Here is a 27,435-nt window from a genome sequence, read left to right as displayed (position 1 = left end):
TGTTGTTGCATTCTATTGGCGAGAATTTTATTGAGGATTTTTGCATCTATGTTCATCAGGGATATTGGTCTGTAATTCTCTTTCAATGCTGCATCTTTTTCCGGCTTAGGGATTAAGGTGATGCTGGCTTCATAGAAAGAATTTGGGAGGACTCCCTCTTTTTCGATGGTTCTGAATAGTTTGAGAAGAATTGGAGTTAGTTCTTCTTTAAATGTCTGGTAGAATTCAGCAGTGAATCCATCTGGTCCTGGGCTTTTCTTGGTTGGGAGGGCCTTTAATACTGTTTCAATTTCTGTCTCAGTTATGGGTCTGTTTAGGTTTTCGATGTCTTCCTGGTTCAATTTAGGTACGTTGCATGTGTCCAGGAATCTATCCATTTCTGATAGGTTTCCCTGTTTGCTGGCATACAAGTCCTTGTAGTAATTTCTGATGATTCTTTTTATTTCTGTGGTGTCTGTGTTATGTTTCCTTTTTCATCTCTGATTTTATTGATTTGGGTCGTTTCTTTTTTTAGTTAGTTGGGCCAATGGGGTGTCAATTTTGTTTATTTTTTCAAAAAACCAGCTCCTCGTTTGGCTGCTTTTTTGTAATTTTTTTTGGATTCAATCCTGTTGATTTCTTCTCTGATTTTAATTATTTCTCTTCTCCTACTAGATTTGGGTCTGGTTTGCTGTCTGTTTTCTAGATCCTTGAGGTGAATTGAAAGCTCATCTACTTGGTGCCTTTCCAATTTCTTGATGTAGGCACCTATTGATATAAACTTTCCTCATAACACTGCTTTTGCTGCGTCCCATAAGTTTTGGTATGTTGTGCTATTATCGTCATTTACTCCCAGACAATTTTTGATTTCTCTTTTAATTTCTTCTATGACCCATTGTTCATTCAGGAGCATGTTGTTCAATCTTCATGTGTTTGCGTATGCTCTAGGGATTCCTGAGTTGCTAATTTCCAACCTCATTCCTTTATGGTCTGAGAAGCTGCATGGTATGATTCTAATTCTTTTGAATTTTCTGAGACTTGCTTATGGCCTAGTATGTGGTCAATCCTAGAGAAGCTTCCATGTACTGCTGAGAAGAATGTAAAATCTTTAGCTGTAGGACTGAGAGTTCTGTATATATCTGTTAGATCCATTTAGGCTATAGTGTCGATTAATTCTACTGTTTCCCTGTTGATCTTCTGTCCGGATGATCCGTCTATTTCTGAGAGTGGAGTATTGAAGTTCCCCAGTACTATAGTATTGGGGTCTAAGTCTCCCTTTAAGTTTGTTAACAAATCTTTTAGATAAACCGGTGCCCTGTAGTTAGGTGCATATACATTGATAATTGTTATATCTTCCTGTTGAATTGATCCCTTAATGATTATATAGTGTCCCTTTTTGTCTCTCTTAACAGTTTTTGTGGTAACGTTTATGTTGTCCGATATGAAGATGGCTACACCCGCTCTTTTTTCATTTCTGTTGCCATGGTGTATCTTTTTCCAGCCTTTCACTTTCAGTCTGTATGGATCTTTGTTGTAAAGATGTGTTTCTTGTAAGCAGCAAATAGATGGGTTTTGTTCCTTAACCCAATCAGCCAATAGGTGTCTTTTAACTGGACTTTTGAGGCCATTAATGTTCAATGTGACTAATGATAAGTGGTAACTTTGCCCTGCCATTTGCCAAAGATAAGTTCTAATATATGCTTTGAATTCCCTGTGATCTTTTGCTGTGAGGTTTCCTTCCTTTACCTTCTTTCATGTTGATGACTGTGTTTCTGTGTTTCTGTGTGCAACACATCTTTAAGCATCTTTTGCCGGGCCGGACGAGTGGCGACAAATTCTTTCAATTTCTTTTTGCTATGAAAAGTCTTTATTTCACCTTCATTCACAAATGAGAGCTTTGTAGGATATAATATTCTGGGCTGGCAGTTTTTCTCTCTTAGTACCTTGGCTATATCTCTCCATTCCCTTCTATCTTGTAGGGTTTCTGATGAGAAGTCAGCTGTGAGCCTGATTGGAGATCCTCTGAGAGTAATCTGACGTTTCTCTCTTGCACATTTGAGGATCTTTTCTTTATGTTTCACTGTGGAGAGTTTAATTACAACGTGTCGTGGTGAGGATCTCTTTTGGTCGTGTTTATTAGGGGTTCTATGAGCTTCCTGTACTAGGATGTCTCTGTCCTTCTCCAAACTTGGGAAATTTTCTGCTAATATCTCACTAAAAAGGCCTTCTAATCCTTTCTCCCTCTCCATGCCTTCAGGAACTCCTAGAACCCGAATGTTGGGTTTTTTAATAGTATCCTGAATATTCCCGACAATATGTTTTAGATTTCTAATTTCCTCTTCTTTTCTTTGGTCTGACTGTATCCTTTCCTGTTCTCTGTCTTCTAAGTCCGATATTCTCTCTTCCGCTTCACCCATTCTGTTTTTAAGGCTCTCTAATGTGTTTGTCATTTGATCTATTGAATTCTTCACTTCATTATGATTTCTCATCACTATCACAGTTTCCTTTTGTACTTGTTTTTCGTTTCATTTTGATTCCTCCTTAATATTTCATTTTCGCAAGAGGGATTTTCTACCTTGTCCATTAAGGATTTCTGTAGTTCAAGAATTTGTTTTTGAGAACTTCTTAATGTTCTTATCAATTTTTTGAGATCTGCTTCTTGCATTTCTTCTATCTCATCATCTTCATAATCTTGAATTGCGGTGTCTTTTTCATTTGGGGGCGTCATAGTGACTTCCTTGTTTTTATTACCTCGGTTTTTGCGTTTGTTATTTGGCATATTGGAGATATCTGGTTTCTTCACTGTGGTGCTTTTTCTTGTTATACTATGACTTTAGATTAAGTGGACTAACTGTTTTTGATGGAGCCTTAGAGGCTTGAGATGGGTGTGGCCTGAGAGCTCTGTTTGGTGTGCCAAAGGTGACACTGCCAGGTTAGGCATGGTAGATCTCTCTCTCTCTCTCTTTCTTTCTTTTTTTGATTCAAAAGGGAAGTAATTCCACACAGCTGAACGAAGTTGGAGGTATTTAGCAGTTAAATGATATACCCACTGGAGCCAGAGATCGGAAGCTCTTTCCCAAGGACCACACAGGGAACCTGTTCTGCCCTCAGAGTGGGCTCAAGTTCTCCTTCAGTCTCCCACTGGGTTGCCAAAGTTACGGAATTGTAGCGTCTCTGGAGAGTACTCACGTGAATTCCGTGAGTTCTCTCCCTGACCGTCTCTTTTTTCACAGTCTCAGTTCAGTAGCACCACAAATTCACTAGGCCCTAATCTCCTGTTAATTCACCCCACCCAGCATCAGGTTTTTCTGCTAGGCTCAGGGGCCGGTGCAGACCTGAGGTCGCTCTGCTTATGATGTATGTCCAAGATGGCACCTGCTCTTTGTCTTGCTCGCCTTTGAGAGGTGAGCGGAGAGAGAGAAACCGTGTCTGTAGCAGTCACCTTTTTTTTTTCTCTCTCTCTCTCTTCTAGTTAGCCTGGTGAACTCCCCCCCCAGGGGTCGTTCCCTCTAGTCTCCTCTCTCCACTTGCCTGCCGGTGTCTCGGGCTATTGAGGTTTGGCTCACCTCGCATTCCAGCGCTGGTGTGTTGAGTCTGCCGCTGGTGTCCCGAACTGTGGGCTCCCACGCTCTCCACGCAGGTCCACTGTGAATCACTCGTTCTGGAAGAGTTTCTTCTGCTGTTTCTTCCCCTACTCTTCCTTGAACCTGCAGTATCTCCACTTTTATTAAACTGTCTCTCCCCAGACTATAAGTGTGCTCCCTTCTTATTCTGCCATCTTGCCCCTCCTTGCCAGCATTTTTTTTATTGATTTATGCGTGAGAGCCATTCCAACTGGGTTGAGGTGAAACCTTATTATGGTATTAATTTGCATTTCCCTTATGGCTGGTGATACTGAGCATTTTTTCATTATTTCATCCTGAGCATTTTTCTGTTTGCTGTTTGAATTTCCTCTGTTAAAAAAAAATGTCTGTTCAAGTCCCTTGCCTGTTTCTTAATTGGACTGTTTGTTTTGTTGATGTTGAATTTCTTGAGTTCTTTATAGATTCTGGATATTAATCCTTTGCCAGTTGTCATAGTTTTTAAATATTTCTTCCTATCTGTCATTTTCCTCTTCACTTTGCTGAGTGTTTCTTTTGCAGTGAAAGAACTTCTTAGCTTGATGTAATTCAATTCACCTATTTTTGCTTTGATTGACTGTTCTTCTGGGGACTTTTCCAAGAAGTCTTTGCCTTTGCCAATGTCTTACAAAGTTTCACCAATGTTTTCCATTAGAAATTTGATGTTATCAAGTCATAGATTTAGATCCTTCATCCATTTTGGGTAGATTTTTGTAAAAGATATAAGGTAGGGGTGTTGTTCATACCTCTGCATGAAGACATCCAATTTACCCAGCACCATTTGTTAAAGATTATCTTTTTCTCTAGGGACTGATTTTAAGCTACTCTGTCAAAAATCAATTGGTTGTGGATTGATTTCTGTAGTTTCTATTCTGTTTTATTGGTCTATCTGTCTATTTATGTGACAGTACCAGGCTATTTTGATTATAACTTCCCTGTAGTGTATCATGAAATCTGGTATTGTGATGCCTCCAGCTTTGTTTTTGTTGTTTAAAATTGCTTTAGTTATTCTGGGTCTCTTGTGTTTCCATATTAATTTTAGCATTATTTTTTCTAGATGTACAAAGAATGTCATTGGCATTTTGATTTGGATCACATTAAATCTGTAAATTGCTTTAGGTAGTATTTTGATTTTGATCAGATTTGTTCTTCCAATCCAAAACATGAAAGATTTTTTCATTTTTTGGGCCATCTTCTATTTCTTTCTTTAATGTTTTGTAATTTTCATAATAGATATTCTTCACCTCCTTGGTTAAATTTTTTTGTAGCTATTGTGAATGGAATTGATTTTTCAAGTCCCTCCTCAGTTATGCCATTTTTTTATGTATACAAAGACTATTGACTATTTTTTAAAGATTTATTGATTTATTGATTTATTGATTTGGAAGTCAGAGTTACACAGAGAGAGAAGAAGAGGCTGAGAGAGATACAGAGAGAGAGAGAGAAAGACATAAAGAGAGAGAGAGAGAGGGCTTCTATCTGCTGGTTCACTTCCCAATTGGCTACAACAGCCAGAGCTGTGCTGATCCAAAGCCAGGAGCCAGCAGCTTCTTCTAGGTCTCCCACATGGGTTCAGGAGCCCAAGGACTTGGGCCATCTTCTACTGTTTTCCCAGGCCATAGCAGAGAGCCGAATCAGAAATGGAGCAGCTGGGACTTGAACCAGAGCCCATATGGAATGCCAGCACTTCAGGTGGCAGCTTTACCCACTGTGCCACAGTAATGGCCCTATTTTTTGTTGATTTTATCCTGCCATCTTACCAAACTCTCTTACAAGTTACAATAGTCTTTTAGTGGAGTTTTGTGTATATAATCATGTCTTCTGTAAACCAGGATAATTATGCTTCCTCCTTTCCAATTTTTATCATTTGATTTATTTTTCTTGCTTAATGGCTCTTGCTAAAATTTCAGGATTATATTGAACAGCAGTAGTGAAAGTGTGCATCTTTGTCTGGTTCCGGATGTTAGTGGAAATTCTTCCAACCTTTCCCCACTCAACATGATGCTTGCTGTGGGGTTGTCATAAATTTCCTTGATTGTGTGGAAGTGTTCCTTCTACACACAATTTGCTGATGGTTTTCATCATGAAAGGATGTTGTATTTTATGCAATGACTTATCTGTTGAGATAATCATATGGTTTTGTTTTCCAGTTTGCTAATATGATGTATCCCATTTATTGATATGTGAATATGGAATAATACCTAATGCCAGGGATAAATTCCACTTGGTCTGGGTGAATATTTTTTCTAGGTTCTTGAGATGCATTGATAGTGCATTTATTTGATGCCTTTAAGATATATGTATTCATTTGAAAGAATTTCAGAGGGAGAGGAGAGACAGAAAGAGATCTTCCATGTGCTGGTTTACTCATCAAATGGCTGCAGCAGCCAGGCCTGGGCCAGGCCGAGAACAGGTACAAAGTTTCTTCTGGGTCTGTCACATGCATGGGTGCATTTTCCCAAGCACCTAGGCCATTATTTGCAACTTTTCCAGATACATTTGCAGGAAGCTGGATTGGAAGTAGAGCAGCTAAGGCTCAAACTGGCTCCCATATGTGATGCTGGTATGTATGCAGTGAAATAGCCCACTATACCACAGTGCAAGACCTTTCAATTATTGATGTATGTACGAATTGCTTTAAACTTGCCTGTTAATAGTTTTTTTGCTGTTTCCAAAAGCTTTTGTATGTTCTAATGTCATCTTCATTCATTTCCAGGAATTTTTATTTCACTTTTGATTTCTTCTTTGACCCAGTCTTCATTCAGGAAGATTTTGATCAATTTCCATGTGTTAGCATATTTTCTAGAGTCTGATATTTTTAAAGATTTATTTATTTTATTTGAAAATCAGAGTTACACAGAGAGAGGAGAGGCAGAGAGAGAGAGAGAGAGGTCTTCCATCCGATGGTTCACTCCCCAATTGGCTGCAACAGCCAGAGCTGTGTTGATCCTAATCCAGGAGCCAGGAGCTTCCTCCTGGTCTCCCATACAGATGCAGGGGCCCAAGGATTTGAGCCATCCTCCACTGCTTTCCCAGGCCACTGATTTCCTATTTTTGCTTTCTGTAAATATTAATATTTTTTCATTTTCTGCCTTCATATTCTTTCAAAATGATTATTATCCTTCTGTGTGTCTGTGTAGCACATCCTTAAGCATAATTTGTAAGGCTGGATGAGTAGTGACAAATTCTTTTAATTTCTGCTTGTTATGGAATATCTTTATTTCAACTTCATTCATAAATGAAAGCTTTGAAGGGTACAGTATTCTGGGTTGACCATTTTTCTTTTAAGACTTGAACTATGTCTCTCCAATAACGTAGCCTTTAGGATCTCTGATGAAAAGTCAGCTGTGAGTCTAGTCCCCTGAAAGTAATTGGGCATTACTCATGCACAATTTAAGGATGTTTGTTATGTTTTACTCTGGAAAGTTTGACTACAATGTGACTTGGTGAGGATCTCTTTGTCATGTCTACAATGAGTTCTTGGTGTCTCCTGTAGTTGGTTGTCCTTTTCTTTCTCCTAGTTACAGAAGTCTTCTGTAATTATTTAAATAAATAAGCCTTTGAATCCATTATTACTTTACACATATTAAGGAACTCTTTTTTTTTTTAAAGATTTCATTTATTTATTTGTGAGGTAGAGTTACAGACAGTGAGAGGGAGAGACAGAGAGAAAAGTTCTTACATCTGATGGTTCACTCCCCAAATGTCTGCAATGATTGGAACTGGGCTGATTGGAATCCAGGAGCCAGCAGCTTCTTCTTCTGGGTCTCCCATGCATGTGCAAGGGCCCAACCTCTTGGGCCATCTTCTGCTTTCACAAGCCACGGTATAGGGCTGGATCATAAGTGGAGCAGCTGGGACTAGAACTGGGATGCTGGTACTACCGGCAGAAGATTAACCTAATGCACTACAACAGCAGCCTCAAGGGACTCTTCATACCAGTATGTTGAGTCATTTGACAGTATCCCATAAATCTAAAACACTTTCTATTTTTTCTAATTTCTTTTTTTGGTCAGACTGAGAAATTTCCAAAGATTTGTCTTCTATCTCAGATATTCTTTGTTCTGCCTTAAGTCTGTCATTAGGCTTTCTATTGTATTTTTACTTGACATGTTGAATTCTTCATTTCTGATATCTCAGTTTGATTTCTCTTCAAAATCTCAATCTCATGGCAAAAATTTTCTTTCATGTAATGTATTGGTTTCTTTAGTTTGTGAATTTGCTTCTCATTGCTTTTGAGGAATCCTATGATCATTCTTTTGAATTCCTTTTCAGGCATTTAATCAATTTCTTCATCTTCAATTCTAATGTTGAAGTGGTGTTGTGTTCCTCTTGGGAGAGACATGTTGTCTTCCTTGTTCTTGTTTCTTGAATTTCTGCAGTTATTTTTAGGCATTTGTGGAAATACTTGTTGATTTTACCCTCTGATGGATTTTATCTTTGAACTATGTCTCTGTGGTTAAGTGTCTGATCTTTCAATGAATACCCTGAGGGGTATGCTGGATAGAGCCAGGGAGCTCCTTCTGGTCAATGCTCCAGGGTGGAGTGAGAATCCAGGGGGACATCCAAGTTGGGCATGGTAGATCTCCTCTTAAGGGAAGAGGGTATGATCATGCTTGTTGTTATAATCACAATCACCTCTTCTCATCCAAGGTGATCAATGACCAAGGTTAGCCCACAAAGGGAAAAACTCCCATCCATGCTGGTAAATGGATCACACAATCTGTTTGGTCCTCATTGTGAGCAAGGAATCCTTTGCAATTACCCACCCCAGGCCATCAGGAAGCTGTGAGCTTCTGTCACCAGACAGTGATTGCTCAGAGACCTTTCTACAAGCTCTATTGTACAGTCACTGATTTTGCACAGTCATAGGATACAGAGGATCTTCTCTACCCCACAAGCCTGCCCTGTCCACAGAGACAGCAGGGATGTTCCCAGAGCTAGTTGCCTGTAGGTGATCAGACTTGGCAGTTTGAGTCCCATATCCTGTGATATATTTAAAGGATAGGAGCACCTCGCAGCACTACTACATGCCCAGTATCCTGTCAACCTTCACAGCCAAACTCAGTCAATAGGAAATGTGGCTTTTTCCTTTTGGTAAAATTTCCTGGTCAAAGGTGAGCACAAGATCCACTGCAATCTCTACTGGTGTGAAAATGATGCCTTTCCTGACCAGTTGCTAGGTCCTTGTTGGGGAATGGGGAGAAAAAAATGTGTGTTTCTTTCTCTGGTTTAGGCAGATTCCCTGCTACCTACTAGGACTCCAGGCTGCACTCAAAGACAGTGGGGTCTGCAATGTTCTCCCTCAGGCAATATAATTTGTGGCACAGGCTGCCAATCTGTTCTCAGCTCACTCTCCAAAGCTGGCATGTAGTGGAATGAGAAGGCCATGCCAAGATGGCCACTGGCAAGCAAGCATCAGTTACTCAGGAATGGCTTTGAAATCCACCTGGCGAAGGAGCCTGCCTGGCAATAGGCAGTGATTGGTTACCGCATAAATCACCCCTTGACTGGATTGGCTGCCTTGGCTTTGTAAGCTGCTGCACCAACTGAAATAAATGAGTCTGCAAGCTACTTGCCTCTAGCCCACTTTCACCCGACTTTTGGTGTCTGTGTCGTGACTCTGCACCTCTTGCCCCCACCGTGTTTCTCCTCCCAGAACAAATCCACCTCAAAATTGGCATCTTCTCAAGCTCCTAGCTACAGGGGTCAAGTGTGGTGTCCATGCTCATTGCTGCATGTCTGCACCTTTCACACTGCACCACAGCATACTTCCTCCTTCTCTAAAATTTCCACTGCAAACTTCTGCAAACCCCAGACATGGGGTTTGCATGCCTTAAGGGCTGATTCTGAGGCCAGAGTGCTGTTTAGGACATCTGCCATTCTATGAGTCTGCTGTGTATCTCACTTCCCATGTTGGATTGGCAATGCACTTCTCCCACATTTCTTCTGCTATTTCCCCCAGTACGAAAGCAGTGTTCCTTTTCCCTATTCAGCCATCTTAGAGTCACCCAAATGTTTTAATTTATAACAAATTAACATGGATTAGAAGAACAATATCTACTCATAACATACTACTCAAAAATTTTATAAGGTTAGAATTATTTCTTTTATAAAAATTTTTTACTTATTTAAAAGGTGGAGTCTCACACACAGAGAGGCAGATACAGAAAAAGAGAGAGAGACAGACAGAAAGAGAGAGAGCCATCTTCCATCTGCTGGTTCATTCCCCAGATGTCTGTCAATAGCCAGATTTGGACCTGACCCAAACCAGGGGACATGAATACAATCTGAGTCTCCCATATTGGTGAAAGTTTCCCAGTTACTTAAAATATCCCTTGCTGCCTTCCAGGTACATTATCAGGAAGCTGCATCGGAAGAGTGGAGTAGCTTGGATTAGAACCAGGCACTCAGATAAGTGACACAAGTGTCTCAGGCCGAGCTTAACTCTCTGTGTAATAATGTTCATTCATATGAGTTATAATACTTACTTTATGTTCAAAAGACCTATAATTAAGTGAAATATCTAACATTTTTTTAAAAAAATTTTATTTAATGAATATAAATTACCAAAGTACAGCTTATGGATTACAATGTCTTCCCCCCCCATAACGTCCCTCCAACCTGCAACCCTTCCCTTTCCCACTCCCTCTCCCCTTCCATTCACATCAAGATTCATTTTCAATTCTCTTTATATACAGAAGATCAGTTTAGCATACATTAAGTAAAGATTTCAACAGTTTGCTCCCACACAGAAACATAAAGTGAAAAATACTATTTGAGTACTAGTTATAGCATTAAATCTCAATGTACAGCACACTAAGGACAGAGATCCTACATGAGGAGTAAGTGCACAGTGACTCCTGTTGTTGACTTAACAAATTGACACTCTTGTTTATGGCATCAGTAATCACCCTAGGCTCTTGTCATGAGCTGCCAAGGCTATGGAAGCCCCCTGAGTTCACTGACTCTGATCATATTTAGACAAGGCCATGGTCAAAGTAGAAGTTCTCTCCTCCCTTCAGAGAAAGATACCTCCTTCTTTGATGACCCATTCTTTCCACTGGGATCTCACTTACGGAGATCTTTTATTTAGGTGTTTTTTTTTTTTCTTTTTCCCCAGAGTGTCTTGGCTTTCCATGCCTGAAATAGTCTCATGGGCTTTTCAGCCGGATCTGCATGCCTTAAGGGCTGATTCTGAGGCCAGAGTGCTGTTTAGGACATCTGCCATTCTATGGGTCTGCTGTGTATCTCACTTCCCATGTTGGATCGCTCTCTCCCTTTTTTATTCTATCAGTTAGTATTTGCAGGCACTATTCTTGTTTATGTGATCCCTTTGACTCTTAGTCCTATCATTATGATCAATTGTGAACAGAAATTGATCACTGGGACTAGTGAGATGGCATTGGTACATGCCACCTAGATGGGATTGAATTGGAATCCCCTGGTGTGTTTCTAACTCTACTGTTTGAGGTAAGTCAGCTTGAGCATGTCCCAAATTGCACATCTCTTCCCTCTCTTATTCCCACTCTTACATTTAACAGCAATCACTTTTCAGTTAAGTTTCAAAACTTGAGAATGACTGTGTATTGATTACAATATTCAACCAAAAGTATTAAGTAGAACAAACCAAAAAAATACTAAGAGGGATAACATATTAAGCTGCTCATCAACAGTCAGGGCAAGGGCTGATCAAGCCACCGTTTCTCATAGTGTTCATTTCACTTTAACAGGTTTCCTTTTTGGTGCTCAGTTAGTTGTCACCAATCAGGGAGAACAAGTGGAATTTGTCCCTTTGGGATTGGCTTATTTCACTCAGCATAATGTTTTCCAAATTCCTAACAGGGATGACTTTGCAGTTAAAATTTAAACACCTAAGAATAATTGTGTGTTAATTACAGAGTTCAACCAATAGTACTAGAACAAAATTACTAAAATGGATAAAGTATTATATTGTACATCAACCGTCAGGACAAGAGCTGATCAAGTCACTGTTTCTCATAGTGTCCATTTCACTTCAACTAGTTTCCCCTTTGGTGCTGAGTTAGTTGTCGTCGATCAGGGAGAACATATGATATTTGTCCCTTTGGGACTAGCTTAATTCACTCAGCATGATGTTTTCCAAATTCCTCCATCTTGTTGCAAATGACCAGGTTTTGTTGTTTTTAACTGCTGTATAGTATTCTATAGAGTACATGTCCCATAATTTCTTTATCCAGTCTACTGTTGATGGGCATTTGGGTTGGTTCCAGGTCTTAGCTATTGTGAATTGAGCTGCAATAAACATTAATGTGCAGACAGCTTGTTTGTTTGCCACTTTCACTTCCTTTGGGTAAATTCCAAGGAGTGGGATGGCTGGGTTGAACGGTAGGGTTATCTTCAGGTTTCTGAGGAATCTCCAGACTGACTTCCATAGTGGCTTGACCAGTTTGCATTACCACCAACAGTGGGTTAGTGTCCCTTTTTCCCACATCCTCTCCAGCATCTACTGTTGGTAGATTTCTAAATGTGAGCCATTCTAACTGGGGTGAGGTGAAACTTCATTGTAGTTTTGATTTGCATCTCCCTGATTGCTGGTGATCTTGAACATTTTTTCATGTGTCTGTTGGCCATTTGGATTTCCTCTTTTGAAAAATGTCTATTGAGGTCCTTGGCCCATCTCTTAAGTGGGTTGTTTGTTTTGATCTTGTAGAGTTTCTTGATTTCTTTGTAGATTCTGGTTATCAACCCTTTATCTGTTGCATAGTTTGCAAATATATTTTCCCATTCTGTCGGTTGTCTCTTCACTTTCCTGTTTCTTTTGCAGTACAGAAACTTCTCAATTTGATGCAATCCCAAATGTTAATTTTGGCTTTGACTGCCTGTGCTTCTGGGGTGTTTTCCAAGAAGTCATTGCCCGTACCTATATCTTGCAGGGTTTCTCCAATGCTCTCTAATCATTTGATGGTATCAGGTCATAGATTTAAGTCTTTAATCCATGTTGAGTTAATTTTTGTGTAAGGTGAAAGTTAGGGGTATTGCTTCATGATTCTACACATGGAAATCCAATTTTCCCAGCACCATTTATTTAATAGACTGTCCTTACTCCAGGGGTTGGTTTTGGATCCTTGATCAAATATGAGTTGGCTGTAGACGTTTGGATTGTTTTCTGGTGTTTCAATTCTGTTCCATTGGTCTATCCATCTGTTTCTGTACCAGTACCATGCTGTTTTGATTACAACTTCCCTGTAGTAGGTCCTGAAATCTGGTATTGTGATGCCTCCGGCTTTGTTTTTGTTGTACAAGATTGCTTTAGCTATTTGAGGTCTCCTGTGTCTCAATATGAATTTCAGCATCATTTTTTCCAGGTCTGAGAAGAAGGTCTTTTGTATCTTGATTGGTATTGCATTGAATCTATAAATTGCTTTTGGGAGAATGGACATTTTGATGATATTGATTCTTCCAATCCATGAGCATGGAAGGTTTTTCCATTTTTTGGTATCCTCTTCTATTTCTTTCTTTAAGGTTTTGTAATTTTCATTGTAGAGATCTTTAACATCCTTGGTTAAGTTTATTCCAAGGTATTTGATTGTTTTTGTAGCTATTGTGAATGGCATTGATCTTAGAAGTTCTTCCTCTGCTGTGGCATTGCCTGTGTATACAAAGGCTGTTGATTTTTGTGCATTGATTTTATATCCTTCTACTTTGCGAAACTCTTCTATGAGTTCCAATAATCTCTTAGTAGAGTTATTTGGATACCCTAAAGAAAGAATCCTATCATCTGCAAAGAGGGATAGTTTGAGTTCTTCCTTCCCAATTTGTATCCCTTTAATTTCTTTTTCTTGCCTAATAGCTCTGGCTAGAACTTCCAGAACTATATTGAATAGCAGTGGTGAGAGTGGGCATCCCTGTCTGGTACCAGATCTCAGTGGAAATGCTTTCAACTTTTCCCCATTCAATAGGATGTTGGCCATGGGTTTTTCATAGATTGCTTTGATTGTATTGAGGAATGTTCTTTCCATACCCAATTTGCTTAGAGTTTTCATCATGAAATGGTGTTGTATTTTATCAAATGCTTTCTCTGCTCATTCAGGAGCATGTTGTTCAATCTCCATGCGTTTGCATATGCTCTAGGGATTCCTGAGTTGCTAATTTCCAACCTCATTCCTTTATGGTCTGAGAAGCTGCATGGTATGATTCTAATTCTTTTGAATTTTCTGAGACTTGCTTATGGCCTAGTATGTGGTCAATCCTAGAGAAGGTTCCATGTACTGCTGATAGATTGTAAAATCTTTAGCTGTAGGACTGAAAGTTCTGTAGATATCTGTTAGATCCATTAGGGCTATAGTGTCGTTTAAATCTACTGTCTCCTCGTTGATCTTCTGTCCTGTTGATCTGTGTATTTCTGAGAGTGGAGTATTGAAGTCTCCCAGTACTATTGTATTGGGGCCTAAGTCTACTTTAAATTCCTTAACAAATCTTTTAAATAAACCGGTGCCCTATAATTAGGTGCATATACATTGATAATTGTTATATTTTCCTGTTGAATTGATCCCTTAATCATTATATAGCGCCCCTCTTTGTCTCTCTTAACAGTTTTTGTAAAGTTTATGTTGTCTGATATTAAGATGGGTACGCCCTCTCTTTTTTCATTTCTGTTGGCATGGTATATCTTTTTCCAGCCTTTCACTTTCAGTCTGTATGGATCTTTGTTGTAAAGATGCGTTTCTTGTAAGCAGCAAATAGATGGGTTTTGTTCCTTAACCCAATCAGCCAATCTGTGTCTTTTAACTGGACAGTTCAGGCCATTCACGTTCAATGTGACTAATGAAAAGTGGTAACTTTGCCCTGCCATTTGCCAAAGTGTGGGGAGCAACTCGGACTAGACTAAGTTACTGGAATTAAGACTTATTCTATGCATCTGCTCTCCCACAATATGGCGCTGGGAGAGGAGAAAACAGCTTCTACACAGCTGCCTCCAGTTCAGCCAATAAACTGTAGGACCTGCTCCTGATTGGAGGAGAGCAGCGTACTCGGCGTGTGGGCAGCCGAGCACGGATTGGCGGAGGAGGACTATAAAGGAGGAGAGAGACGGCATGCACCAGGAACATCTAAGGGAACATCTAGGGGGAACACCTGTGCAGCCCCCGAGAGAGCCGGCCGGTGGAGTGCCGCTCCCCTGTGGAAGTGGGGAATGTGGCAGGGGGAACTGCCCTTCCACGGAGGTGGAAGGGACAGTAGCCAACCCGGGAAGAACCAGCAGCAAACCCGGGGAGTGCCAAGCAGACGAAAGAACAGCACAGGGTCCTGTGTCGTTCCTCCGCGAAGAGGGGGAGTGACATAATGGTGCCGTGACTCGGATAGGAAACTTAGGAGGGAAGAAACGGGAAGAAGTGGAAAATATCGGAGAGAGAGACTAGCAAACAGCCTAGGGAAAAGCCGGACGAAAAAGGTGCCGGAAGAAGCTATTGAAAGCCTAGGCATAGACTCAGATACGGACTACAGGGGGAAGCTGGGAGAAATCTCTAAGGTCGAAAGCGAAAGTGAAAGCTAGAACAAACAGACTTGGATACGGACTGTGGGGAGAGGCCAGGAGAAATGAGGGAGGAATATCGTTGGAGGAAAGTTTGGGGAAACATACCGGGTAGAGAAAAATGTTAGGGAAATTGAAGCCGCGGGGGGCAGGCCGAGGCGGAGACGAAAGCCACTTTGGGATTCTCAAGTTAGCCTGGGAATGGGGGGCGAAGTGTTGAAACCAGAAGCGGAAATGTAAGCCAGGTTGGGATCTGTCTGATTAGCCCGGGGAGCAAAGGACGGGAAGCCAGATCGTGGGGCGGAAACGTGAGCTGGGTTGAATTCGCCAGGTTAGCCCGGGGAACTTAGATTGAATGCTAGTGGCGGAGACGTAAGCTACGCTGTGTGACTCGCGGAGGCTGCCGCGCGCAGAGAGAGCGTGCGGGGCACAAGTAGATAGGGAACGCTGGGCTAGTGCGTGACCGCGGAGTGCGCGCATGAAGCCAAGCCGCGCGAAGCCGCGCAGATGAGAGAGGCGCGGGCTGAAGCGGCTCAGAGCCGGGAAGCGCCGAGAAGCAGCCTCGGGGCGGACGCCGGGAAGCCGCGGGGATAAGAGAAACAGAAGTTTAGAAGTAAAATGAGAGAAATAGGAATGCTGGTAGATAGAAGTAAAATAGGAGAAATAGGAATGCCTGGAGATAGAGAAACAGAAAAATAAGGCCTTCCAACAACACAGCAATGAGAGAGCTTGGATTCGGTCTGCCTGATTAGTGAGGCGATGAGCACCTGCGGGCGGCTAGCAGCTTATGCACCGCAGGTCACCGAAGACAGGCACGTTATCAATACCAATAAGTCACCCCACAACATGGCGAAGAGAGGACCCGGATTCGGTTTGCCTGATAGGACTTGTAAGAACCTGTGGCAACTCTAGCAAGTAGAGCAGAGTGTGTGCCACGGGACACCGAAGACAGGCGCGTATCAACGCCAAAAAATAAAAAGAAAGGGGGATCTGTGGGGAGCAACTCAGACTAGACTAAGTTACTGGAATTAAGACTTATTCTATGCATCTGCTCTCCCACAATATGGCGCTGGGAGAGGAGAAAACAGCTTCTACACAGCTGCCTCCAGTTCAGCCAATAAACTGTAGGACCTGCTCCTGATTGGAGGAGAGCAGTGTATTCGGCGTGTGGGCAGCCGAGCACGGATTGGCGGAGGAGGACTATAAAGGAGGAGAGAGACGGCATGCACCAGGAACATCTAAGGGAACATCTAGGGGGAACACCTGTGCAGCCCCCGAGAGAGCCGGCCGGTGGAGTGCCGCTCCCCTGCGGAAGTGGGGAATGTGGCAGGGGGAACTGCCCTTCCATGGAGGTGGAAGGGACAGTAGCCAACCCGGGAAGAACCAGCAGCAAACCCGGGGAGGGCCGAGCAGACGAAAGAACAGCGCAGGGTCCTGTGTCGTTCCTCCGCAAAAAGGGGGAGCGACACCAAAGATAAGTTCTAATATATGCTTTGAATTCCCTGTGATCTTTTGCTGTGAGGTTTCCTTCCCTTACTTTCTTTCATATTGATGACCGTTTTTCTGTGTTTCTGTGTGCAACACATCTTTAAGCATCTTTTGCAGGGCTGGACGAGTGGCAACAAATTCTTTCAATTTCTGTTTGCTATGAAAAGTCTTTATTTCACCTTCATTCACAAATGAGAGCTTTGCAGGATATAATATTCTGGGCTGGCAGTTGTTCTCTCTTAGTACCTGGGCTATATCTCGCCATTCCCTCCTAGCTAGTAGGGTTTCTGATGAGAAGTCAGCTGTGAGCCTGATTGGAGATCCTCTGAGAGTAATCTGATGTTTCTCTCTTGCACATTTGAGGATCTTTTCTTTATGTTTCACTGTGGTGAGTTTAATTACAACGTGTTGTGGTGAGGATCTCTTTTGGTCGTGTTTTAGGGGTTCTATGAGCTTCCTGTGCTAGGATTTCTCTGTCCTTCTCCAAACCTGGGAAATTTTCTGCAAAATCTCACTAAAAAGGCCTTCTAATCTTTTCTCCCTCTCCAAGCCTTCAGGAACTCCTAGAACCTGAATGTTGGGTTTTTTAATAGTATCCTGAAGATTCCCGACAATATGTTTTAGATTTCTAATTTCCTCTTCTTTTCTTTGGTCTGATTGTATCCTTTCCTGTTCTCTGTCTTCTAAGTCCAATATTCTCTCTTCTGCTTCACCCATTCTGTTTTTAAGGCTCTCTATTGTGTTTTTCATTTGATGTATTGAATTCTTCACTTCATTATGATTTCTCATCACTATCACAGTTTCCTGTTCTACTAGTTGTTTCATTTCATTTTGATTCCTCCTTAATATTTCATTTTCACGAGAGAGATTTTCTATCTTGTCCACTAAGGATATCTGTAGTTCAAGAATTTGTTTTTGAGAACTTCTTAATGTTCTTATCAATTTTTTGAGATCTGCTTCTTGCATTTCTTCTATCTCATCATCTTCATAATCTTGAATTGCGGTGTCTTTTTCATTTGGGGGCGTCATAGTGACTTCCTTGTTTTTATTACCTCGGTTTTTGCATTTGTTATTTGGCATATTGGAGATATCTGGTTTCTTCACTGTGGTGCTTTTTCTTGTTTTACCATGACTCTAGATTAAGTGGACTGTCTGTTTTTGATGGAGCCTTAGAGGCTTGAGATGGGTGTGGCCTGAGATCTCTGTTTGGTGTGCCAAAGGTGACACTGCCAGGTTAGGCGTGGTAGATCTCTCTCTCTTTCTTTCTTTCTTTTTTTGATTCAAAAGGGAAGTAATTCCACATAGCTCGCGTTCCAGCGCTGGTGTGTTGAGTGTGCCGCTGGTGTCCCGAACTGTGGGCTCCCATGCTCTCCACACAGGTCCACTGTGAATCACTAGTTCCAGAAGAGTTTCTTCTGCTGTTTCTTCCCCTACTCTTCCTTGAACCTGCAGTATCTCCACTTTTATTAAACTGTCTCTCCCCGGACTATCAGTGTGCTGCCTTCCTATTCCACCATATTGCTGCTCTCCAAAATATCTAACATTTCATGTCTAGTACATGATACTGGCATTGGTGAAATCACAGTCACTAATGTAAGCCAATACCTGACTATGTGCTAACTTACATGATATTTAAAGGTAAAACAATGGAAGTAGGCAAGCAATGTGAAGATAACTATTATTCTATGCATTTATATTATGATTTACTTTTATTTATGCATTTTTAATTTCTTTAAATTTATTTTTCCCCTAAAAACATTTTTAAGGAATAAAAACTTTATGCATTTCATAAGTACAACTTCAGGAATATAGTGATTCTTCCAACCATACTTGGCCTGCCAACCACTTTACCACCTCTTGTCCTCCACCCTCTCCCAGTCCCAGTCCCATTCTTCATTAAGATCCATTTTTTATTAATTTTTACACAGAAGACTAACTCTATATTAAATAAAGAATTCAACAATTTTCATGGAAACAAAAACAAAACCAAAACAAAACAACAATAAAAATTGTTTATCAACAGTCGAGACAATGGTTGTTCAATCATTGCATCTTGATATTGATTTCACATTTTTAGAAACTTAATTAACTTTAACAAAGCACCCAAGAATGATACATCTTTTGTGAGCACTTAGATATACCACTCTTTAAAGACAGAGATCCTGCATTGGAAGATAGTATACAATGACTCCTGCTGTTAATTTAACGATTAACACTCTTATGTATGACATCAGTGGTCATATGAGGGTCTTCTTATGAGCTGCCTAGGTTATGAAAGCCTTTTGAATCCACAGTCTCTGTCAATGTTTAGACAATGCTATTAGCAAAGTGAAAGTTCTCTCCTCCCTTCAGATAAAAATACCTCCTTCTTTGATGACCACTTCTTTCCACAGTGGTCTCAACCACTGAGGCCCATCATGCAGGAAAATTTTTGCCACGTGTCCTGGCTTTCCATACCTGAAATGCTCTCATGGGCTTTTCAGTCTGACTAAAATGCTGTTAAGTTCTGATTCTGAGGTCAGAGTGCTATTTAAAGTGATTGTCGTTCTATGAGTCTGCTATGTGGACTGCCTCCCATGTTGGAACATTCACTCATTTTTAATTCTATCTATTATTACTACCAGACCCTTAATCATGTCATATGCAAAAATGGATATATTGATTTCCTCTTTGTCAATTTGTATCCTTTTAATTTCTTTTTCTTTCATAATGGCTATAGCTAGAAATGCCAGGACTATATTGAATAGCAATGGTGAGAGTGGGCATCCTTGCCTGGTTCTGGATCTCAATGGGAACTCTTCCCACATTTCCCCATTCAATTTGTCATAGATTATCTTGATTGTGTTGAGGAATATTCCTTCTATATCCAATTTGTTTAAGGTTTTCATCATGAAAGGGTGTTGTATTTATCAAGTGCTCTCTCTGCATCTATTGAGTTAATCATATGGTTTTTACTCTTCAGTTTGTTAGTGTGATGTATCACATTGATTTGTGAATGTTGAACCACTTCTGCATTCTAGGGATAAATCCTACTTGGTCAGTTGAATGAGCTTTCTGATGTGTTGTTGGATTTGATTGGTTAGAATTTTGTTGAGGATTTTTATGTCTATGTTCATCAGGGAAATTGGTTTGAAGTTTTCTTTCTTAGTAATATCTCTTTCAGGTTTAGGAAATAGGTGATACTGGCTTCATAGAAAGAATTTAAGAGGATTCCTTCCAATTCAATTTTTTTGAAAAGCTTGAGAAGAGTTGGAGTTAGTTCTTCTTTAACTATCTGGTAGAATTCAGCAGTGAAGCATGCCAGTACTGTGCTTTTCTTGGTTGGAAGGGTCTTTATTAGTGATTCAATTTCAGTCTTCATTATGAGTCCATTTAGTTTTTCTATGTATTCATGACTCAAATTAGGTAGGCTGTATATGTCCAGAAATATATCGATTTTTTTCAGGTTTCATTGTTTGTTGGCATACAACTCTTTTTAGTAATTTCCAAAGATTTATTTATTTATTTGAAAGGCAGAGTTGCAGAGGCAGAGAGAGAGAGAGAAGTCGTCCATCCACTGATTCACTCTCTAGATAGCTGCAATGACTGCAGCTGTGCAAATCTGAAGCCAGGAGCCAAGAGCTTCTTTCTGGTCTCCCATGCATGTACTGGGCCTCAAGGACTTGGGCCATCTCCTACTGCTTTCCCAGATCATAGCAGAGAGCTGCATCAGGAATGGAGCATCTGGGACTTGAACCAGCACCCATATTGGATGCAGGTACTGCAGGTGATAGCCTTACCCCCTATGTCACAGTATTGTCCCCCCACCTTTGTGGTAATTTCTGATGATTCCTTTTATTTCTGTAGTGTCTGTTATTATATTTACTTTTTCATCTCTAATTTTATTGATTTGGTTCTTCTCTCTCCTTTTTTTTGGTTAGTTGGGCCAATGATGTGTGAATTTTGTTTTTTTTTTAAATCTCTTTGTTTTGCTGATCTTTTATATTTTTTGGTCCAATTTCATTGATTTCTTATCTAATGTTAATTATTTCTTTTCTCCTACTAGTTTTGGGTCTTGTTTGCTGTTGTTTTTCTAGTTCCTTGAGATGCATTGATAGCTCATTTATTTGATGCCTTTCTAATTTCTTGATGTAGCCACCAATTGTTAAAAACTTTCCTCTTAACACTGCTTTTGCTATACCCCATAAATTTTGATATGTTGTTTGTAATTTCATTTGTTTCTTAAATTTTTTTTATTTCTCTTTTGTTTTATTCAATGGCCATCTGTTCATTCAGGAACATGTTTTTCAGTCTCCATGTGTTTGCTTATGTTCTAGAGATTCCTGAGTTGCTGATTTCCAGCTTCACTCCATTGTGGTCTGAGAAGATGATATTATCTTGATTTCTTTGAATTTGCTGAGACTTGCTTTTTGGCCTAGCATGTGGTCAATCCTAGAAAAGTTCCATGCACTGTTGAAAAGAATGTATATTCACAACTGTGAGATGAAAAGTTCTGTTGATATCTGTTAGATATCTGTTTATCCATTTAGTCTATTGTGTTGATTTACTCTGTTGTTGTTTCTTTGTTGATTTTCTGTCTGGTTGATCTATCCATTGTTGAAAACAGGGTATAAAGTCCCCCATTACTATTGTATTGGAGTATATTTCTCCTTAAATATCTTTTATCATTTCTTTTAAGTACCCACGTACCCTGTAATTTGGTGTATGTACTTTTATAATAGTTACATCTTCCTGTTGAATTGCTCCCTCAATAATTACATAGTGCTCTTCATTGTCTCTTTTAGCAGTTTTTCTGTTAAAGTCTATTTTGTCTGATATTAGGATGGCTACACCAGCTCATTTTTGGTTTCTGTTAGCATGGAATATCATTTTCCATCCTTTCACTTTCAGCCTGCATGCATCTTTGTGGTAAGATGTGTTTCTCGTAGGCAGCAAATAGATTTGTGTTTTTTAATCCATTCAGCCAGTCTGAGTCTTTTAACTGTAGAATTGAAAGATTTACATTCAAAGTGACTATTGATTAGTAATGACTCTGCCCTGCCATTTTTCCATATATATTCCTATTTTTCACTTTGGATTTCCTTTGTACTTTTACTTGGAGATTTTCTTCCTTTACCTTCTTTCATAGTGATGAAATTCTGCAGGCAGAATTGACCTGAAATGTAGGAATTTTGTGTTTGTATCAACTCAGTCACTGAATCTTTTCATACTTCAAAATCAAGACTAGGGCTCTCTTGGCTCCTCTTGTATGCTCTCCTCTCCTCCTCTCATCTCTTCTCTCTGCTCTCTCTTCTCTCCTTGCTCTTTCTTGCCCACTATCTCTAGCCTCATCTTCTGCTCTCTCACTCCCCTCTCTCCTCACCTCTCTCCTCTTTCTGTCTTAGTCTCCTTTTCCTTCTTTGCCCCTTCCCTCTGGTCTGCTGGGTTTTCCCCCAATAAACCCCTTCACTTACTCTGGTGCTTGGTGTGTTTTGTGATGGCCTAACAGAAATATATAACATTGGTGCATTGGCCAGGAAAACCTTACATTGATGATCCAGTGTCCCCCAGTGCTCTGGGATCCTGGATTTCTGCCAGTCACAAAACACACTCCTGGAACTCTTTCCACACCACTGAATGCTCCATGATCTCCATCCATACATCAGCCTTCCAAATTCTGAGGTAAGACGCAGAACAGGAAATTCTCAAAGTGACTCTTTGAATTGTGGTCTACTGTCATCTACTCGCCTCACTCTCATAAAAGTCATATTACTAGGCATTAATCACAACTCCTACTTAAGGCTTTTAGTCTCTACAGACACTGTGTCTGGGCAACAGTGGATGTGAGGGACAACTCAACCTCTGTTCCCCTTTTACAGGCTAAGCCATGGGCTCCAGTGGGCACTTGGGTGATTACACAGCCTTCTGCTCCCATATTCTCTCGTTAGTCAGACTGCCGGGATTCAAGGACATTTACAATACACGGTTCTGACTCTACAGGTCACAATGGGAACTTTTCTCTAATCGCATTCTGTCCGATTCTTTAAGTAATATGGTCCCTCTCAAATTTGCTCTAGCCCTCAAATACCAATGCCTCATCTTTAAAGTTTTCCCTCCATGGTGGCATGTTTGGCCCTGAGGGATCAGCCTAAAGTCAGAGTGGTTTGACCCTGATATCATCCAAGATCTTTATCACTTCTGTGAGTGTTCAGGAAAATGGAAGGAGATCCCATATGCTCAAGATTTTCTATCTTTGATCTAAAACTTCTATGTGCACTGCTCTCTATTCCAGGTCCTATTGGCCTCCAAAGTTTCCCATAGAGGTAAAGGGCCTAAGGCAAAACCTCTGCCTTCCACGTTTGCTGCCCCAACTCTTCACTATCTCACTGTACCTCCCCCTCCCACCCAGGAATTTGGACTTTCTTATCAGTTGAGGTATGATTATCTCCATGGTTTCACTCTCCAGCCCTTGTCCTCCAATTGGTCTTTTGTCCCTCTCTTGTTCCAATTTTACCATAAGAATAGCAAGGGAATGGTAATCTTATCCTTCTGGGCTCCCTGCTTATTGAGAAACAAATTAGGTATCCCACCCTTCTGATGGCTCTTTTGTTTTATCCTGAGCAAGCCAGACAGGAAAATCAGGTTTGATGCCTTGAACTCTGGCCTATCATCACCTTTGGGAACTTTATGGCAGCTGCCTGAACTCTTTTTTCAGAAGCAGCCCCATGTGGCTGACTATGATGTCATGGGCCTAAGGTGTTCTTAGGTAAAAGGCAGCTGTAACTAGACACTGAATTTGAAGGAATTTCTCTTTGAATCTAGGAAGATCACTATCTTTAAAAATATTACTTTGTGGTCGGCGCCACAGCTCAATAGGCTAATCCTCTGCCTGTGGCACCAGTACCCTGGGTTCTAGTCCTGATTGGGGCACTGGATTCTGTCCCAGTTGCTCCTCTTCCAGTCCAGCTCTCTGCTGTGGCCCAGGAGTGCAGTGGAGGATGGCCCAAGTCCTTGGGCCCTGCACCCACATGGGAGACCAGGGGAAGCACCTGGCTCTGGGCTTCGGATCAGTGTGGTGCACCGGCCACAACACGCTGGCCACAGCGGTCATTGGGGGATGAACCAACAAAAGAGGAAGACCTTTTTCTCTGTCTCTCTCTCTCACTGTCCACTCTGTCTGTCAAAAAAATATTGCTTTGTAACTTGCTGAATCAGTACTCAATGAAACAGCAATGGGTAATTAGTACTGTTTTAGATGAATGCAATTTTAATTTTAATTAAATTCAGATACAGATATATAATACCAACATCAAGTCATTTAGGTGTAATTGCTAATTTAAATTGGGTAAAGGCAAATGAAATAAATGTGTCTAAATGTAAACTTTTGAATTCAAAATGAATCTTGATATGAATGAAAAGGAAGAGGTAGCGGGAAAGGGGAGGGTTGCGGGTGGGAGGGAAGTTATGGGGTGGGGGAAGCCTTTGTAATCCATAAGCTGTACTTTGGAAATTAATATTCATTAAATAAAAGTTAAAAAAAGAAAAAAAAAGAAATGTAAACTTTTGTATACTCGGCATGTTATATTCTATAAAAAACTATTTGGGTTAGTTTATCAACTGTCTATGAAAAATAGTTAAACATTGTTTAAAGTAACTCAGGCTGAAATTTGATGTGTTACCTTAATCTTACTTTGAGATTCTTAACAGATTATTTCAAAATGCAAATCAAGGACATTGACAGATGGAAAATATCATAAGTATAGAAATGTAATCTATTTCCCTATAATAGAATTAGAAAAGTAATCTATTATGTTCCCTTGATAGCTCTGTTAATTATAATTGAAAACAGCTGAGTTTTTATTAAGAGCTATGGATTATTTAAATATGTGCTTATTTTCAAACATTTCAATAATCACCTTGTAACAATGATCAAAATTGGTCTATCTTATGTCATGTTAAGGAATTTTATTTCAACCAGATGATTTGGATTTTGAGCCTTCTTAGCATTCTTGACAGGAATTCAAAAAATCAAAAATCAAAGTTCCAAAGAATTTGGACTCTGAAATTTCCAGTAAATTTTGGACTTTGGTTTTTCCAGTTTGGTCCCAACTGAAAAAATCAAAGGATATATATGTTTCTCATCTTGTAGAGACACCAACTAATCAGGCTATTTGGATTATATTAAAAGCACTGTCAAGATGTGAAGTGGTGCTAAATTTTAATTTTTTATAATATAAAATGCTACTATTAAAAATGTCTGAAAATTAAAAAGTCTAACAATCTTGTGTTACTAGACATGATGGTTATCTTAATGAGAAAGCCCCAGATGCCTAAAAGCATTAAATGTTCTCTAAAATCCTACAGGTGCTTTCAAAAGTGCTATGTGAAGAAAGCAAGTGCCTCTTGTTAGGTTTATAATAAGTTCATAATTTTAAACATGGCTATTTGAAGTCTTGTCATCCACAGTTTTATAAGTCAGATTTGCTGCTCATAAAACTAAAACATTGTTGGTTCTGTGTCCTCCTATAGGTTCCGATGGACTTTTTCTAGACACTTCTATTGCATTCAGTACTTTGGGATGGCTCTGTAAACAGATTAAGCCAATAATGAATTATAGGTACCAACTGAGAGAAAGTATGGTTAACTGAGGTTACTAAGAACAGAAAGTAATTTGAATCAATTGGTAAATTAGAAACCAGTTAAAGAGTTTAAAAAGCTATTACTGAAACTGCTATATTGTTCAATTATGTTATGTTATATGTGTATACATATTGTATGTCTACATAGGAAAATTTATTGTTTTATTTTAATTGGCTTATAGATAAAAGATTGCCCATGGATTTGAACAGCTAAAATTAATCAAAGTTATATTTTGATTCATGTGGCCTGAATCTCATATCATGTTTTGAACTTTTTGGTAGAAACTAGGAACATTTTATATGCTTGTGCTTGAATTTGCTGGTTAAACAAGCTACACCATGTTAGATATTTAAGAGATGTTTCCAAATACATGTATTCTTAAAATTTATAGAAGGCATTGGACCTTCTGGTAAATGTTTTCTTAAGTTGTTATCTAATGGTTAAAATCGCTTGCTAAGTTTTCATTTGATATTGCTATTGTCAGTAAGCGATCTGGGACTGGCTCCCTTATTTCCCTATTCTAAGCCCGACTTGTTCTTTGATTTCTCTACTCTCTTCAAAGTTGGAAACTAATTATATTCTGAAGGACTCTCCAAGGTGCACAATTTGATTTTTAGATCTTTTAAAAGGGATGGCTAACATTTTCTGTAATAGCATAGCTACAATAAAAGCTTAAATTATAATTTCACAGCTAGACTTACTTCTCCATGGGCACAGTAAACAGGCAAAACCTCCCTTTCAGACCAAAGGGAGAGAAAGTTTTAAAGTAAGGACACAGCCTTCCTCATGGGCATTGTCTGTCTCAACATAAACCACTATATAACATGCTTGTAACTATAGACTTCTAGTTTAGGCCACTGAAGATTAGAGATGGGACTTGACTTGCATCCTCTAGTCTGCTTCAACAAAAACCAGGAGGAAAAGAAAGCTAGGCATGAGAAGCAATGTAAAGATGGGTGGCAGGCCTATTAAATGTAGCTCTGTATAGTGATCTGCCATCAAGGAGACCCAACAGGCCAGTCCACTGCAGTGGCTTTCAATGTGGTAAGCCTGGGCTTCAGCAGAAGTCAGCTCATGAAGATCCCTGGCAGCTCTGCCAAGAGTTGGATCACTGGAAATGGAGCTGCCCTGGAGTTGAAGGATGACTAGGTCAGAGCCACAGATCTCACTGGCTCTAAGCTGAAAAGCCCTTCACTCAACCCAGCTTCCAAGGTGATTACTGCTGCTGAGAAGAGACGGCCAAATAGGGTCAGTAACATTGCAGGCAGAACTGTAAATTTCCTGTTAGAGATGCCACCTGCCTTTACCTTGCCAGCTCTCCTCCCAGGCCAGGTAGGTAATGGAAGTCAACAGGGTGAATTCCCCCAAGGAGGTTCACGCCTCCCTTAGGATGTACCCTATGAAGAGATGAATAAGTCTGAGCCTCATAATTTACAAGGCTTTAAAGGCCACCAGAGTATTATCAATCCCTTTCCATAAGGTTCTATTTGCCTCTCAATCAGAAAAATAAGTTGATAGCACCTTTCTTAGGTTCTCTAATAATGACTCTGTCCTTTGTTCTAGACCCTGTTTAGCCCACTCCTGGACCTCATTCCTTTACAATCATAATCTCTACTCTAACATCAATGGCTCTACTCCCAACATGTGTGTACTGATGGTCCTCTCCCACACTTAATGTTGTATGATTATTCAGAATTTCTCTACAAACAAACCCCGCTACATGCAAAGGTTAAGTGGCCTTTTCTCCCAGTCTTGGCTGGGATCAGCTTTAAGCCACATTCATCAAACTGTCCTCACAAGGGTCCAGAGACCTCCCTACAATTTCCCCTCCTCTATGAAATATTCTCATTACCTGGTTAATGCTACTCTTAGGATCATTGGTTATTATTCTCAACCTGTATTTTATAACACAGTTTCTAAGTGTTAACAGCAGGTTATAATGGAACAAACGAAGGCCTTCCAGCAACCAGGCCGTCAACCAAATGCTGCTACAGGGATATACTTGGCTCCCCACCCAGGAGACAGTGGCTTGAAACATCGCCCCATGTCAGCAGGAAGTAGCTCTAAAGACAGATCATCATCCCTCTACCCATCCTGGACTTTTGGGACTAATGTAATCCCATACAACTCCTGCCTTATAAAAAAACAAAAGGGAGGAATGTTAGGAAAATGCTGCAGTTTTATCTATGGTGCGATCTATACCCTGATTTACATCCT

This window comes from Oryctolagus cuniculus, chromosome 4, assembly GCF_964237555.1.
Source record: "Oryctolagus cuniculus chromosome 4, mOryCun1.1, whole genome shotgun sequence".
Classification (NCBI taxonomy): domain Eukaryota; kingdom Metazoa; phylum Chordata; class Mammalia; order Lagomorpha; family Leporidae; genus Oryctolagus; species Oryctolagus cuniculus.
Note: the sequence above shows the minus strand (reverse complement) of the source record.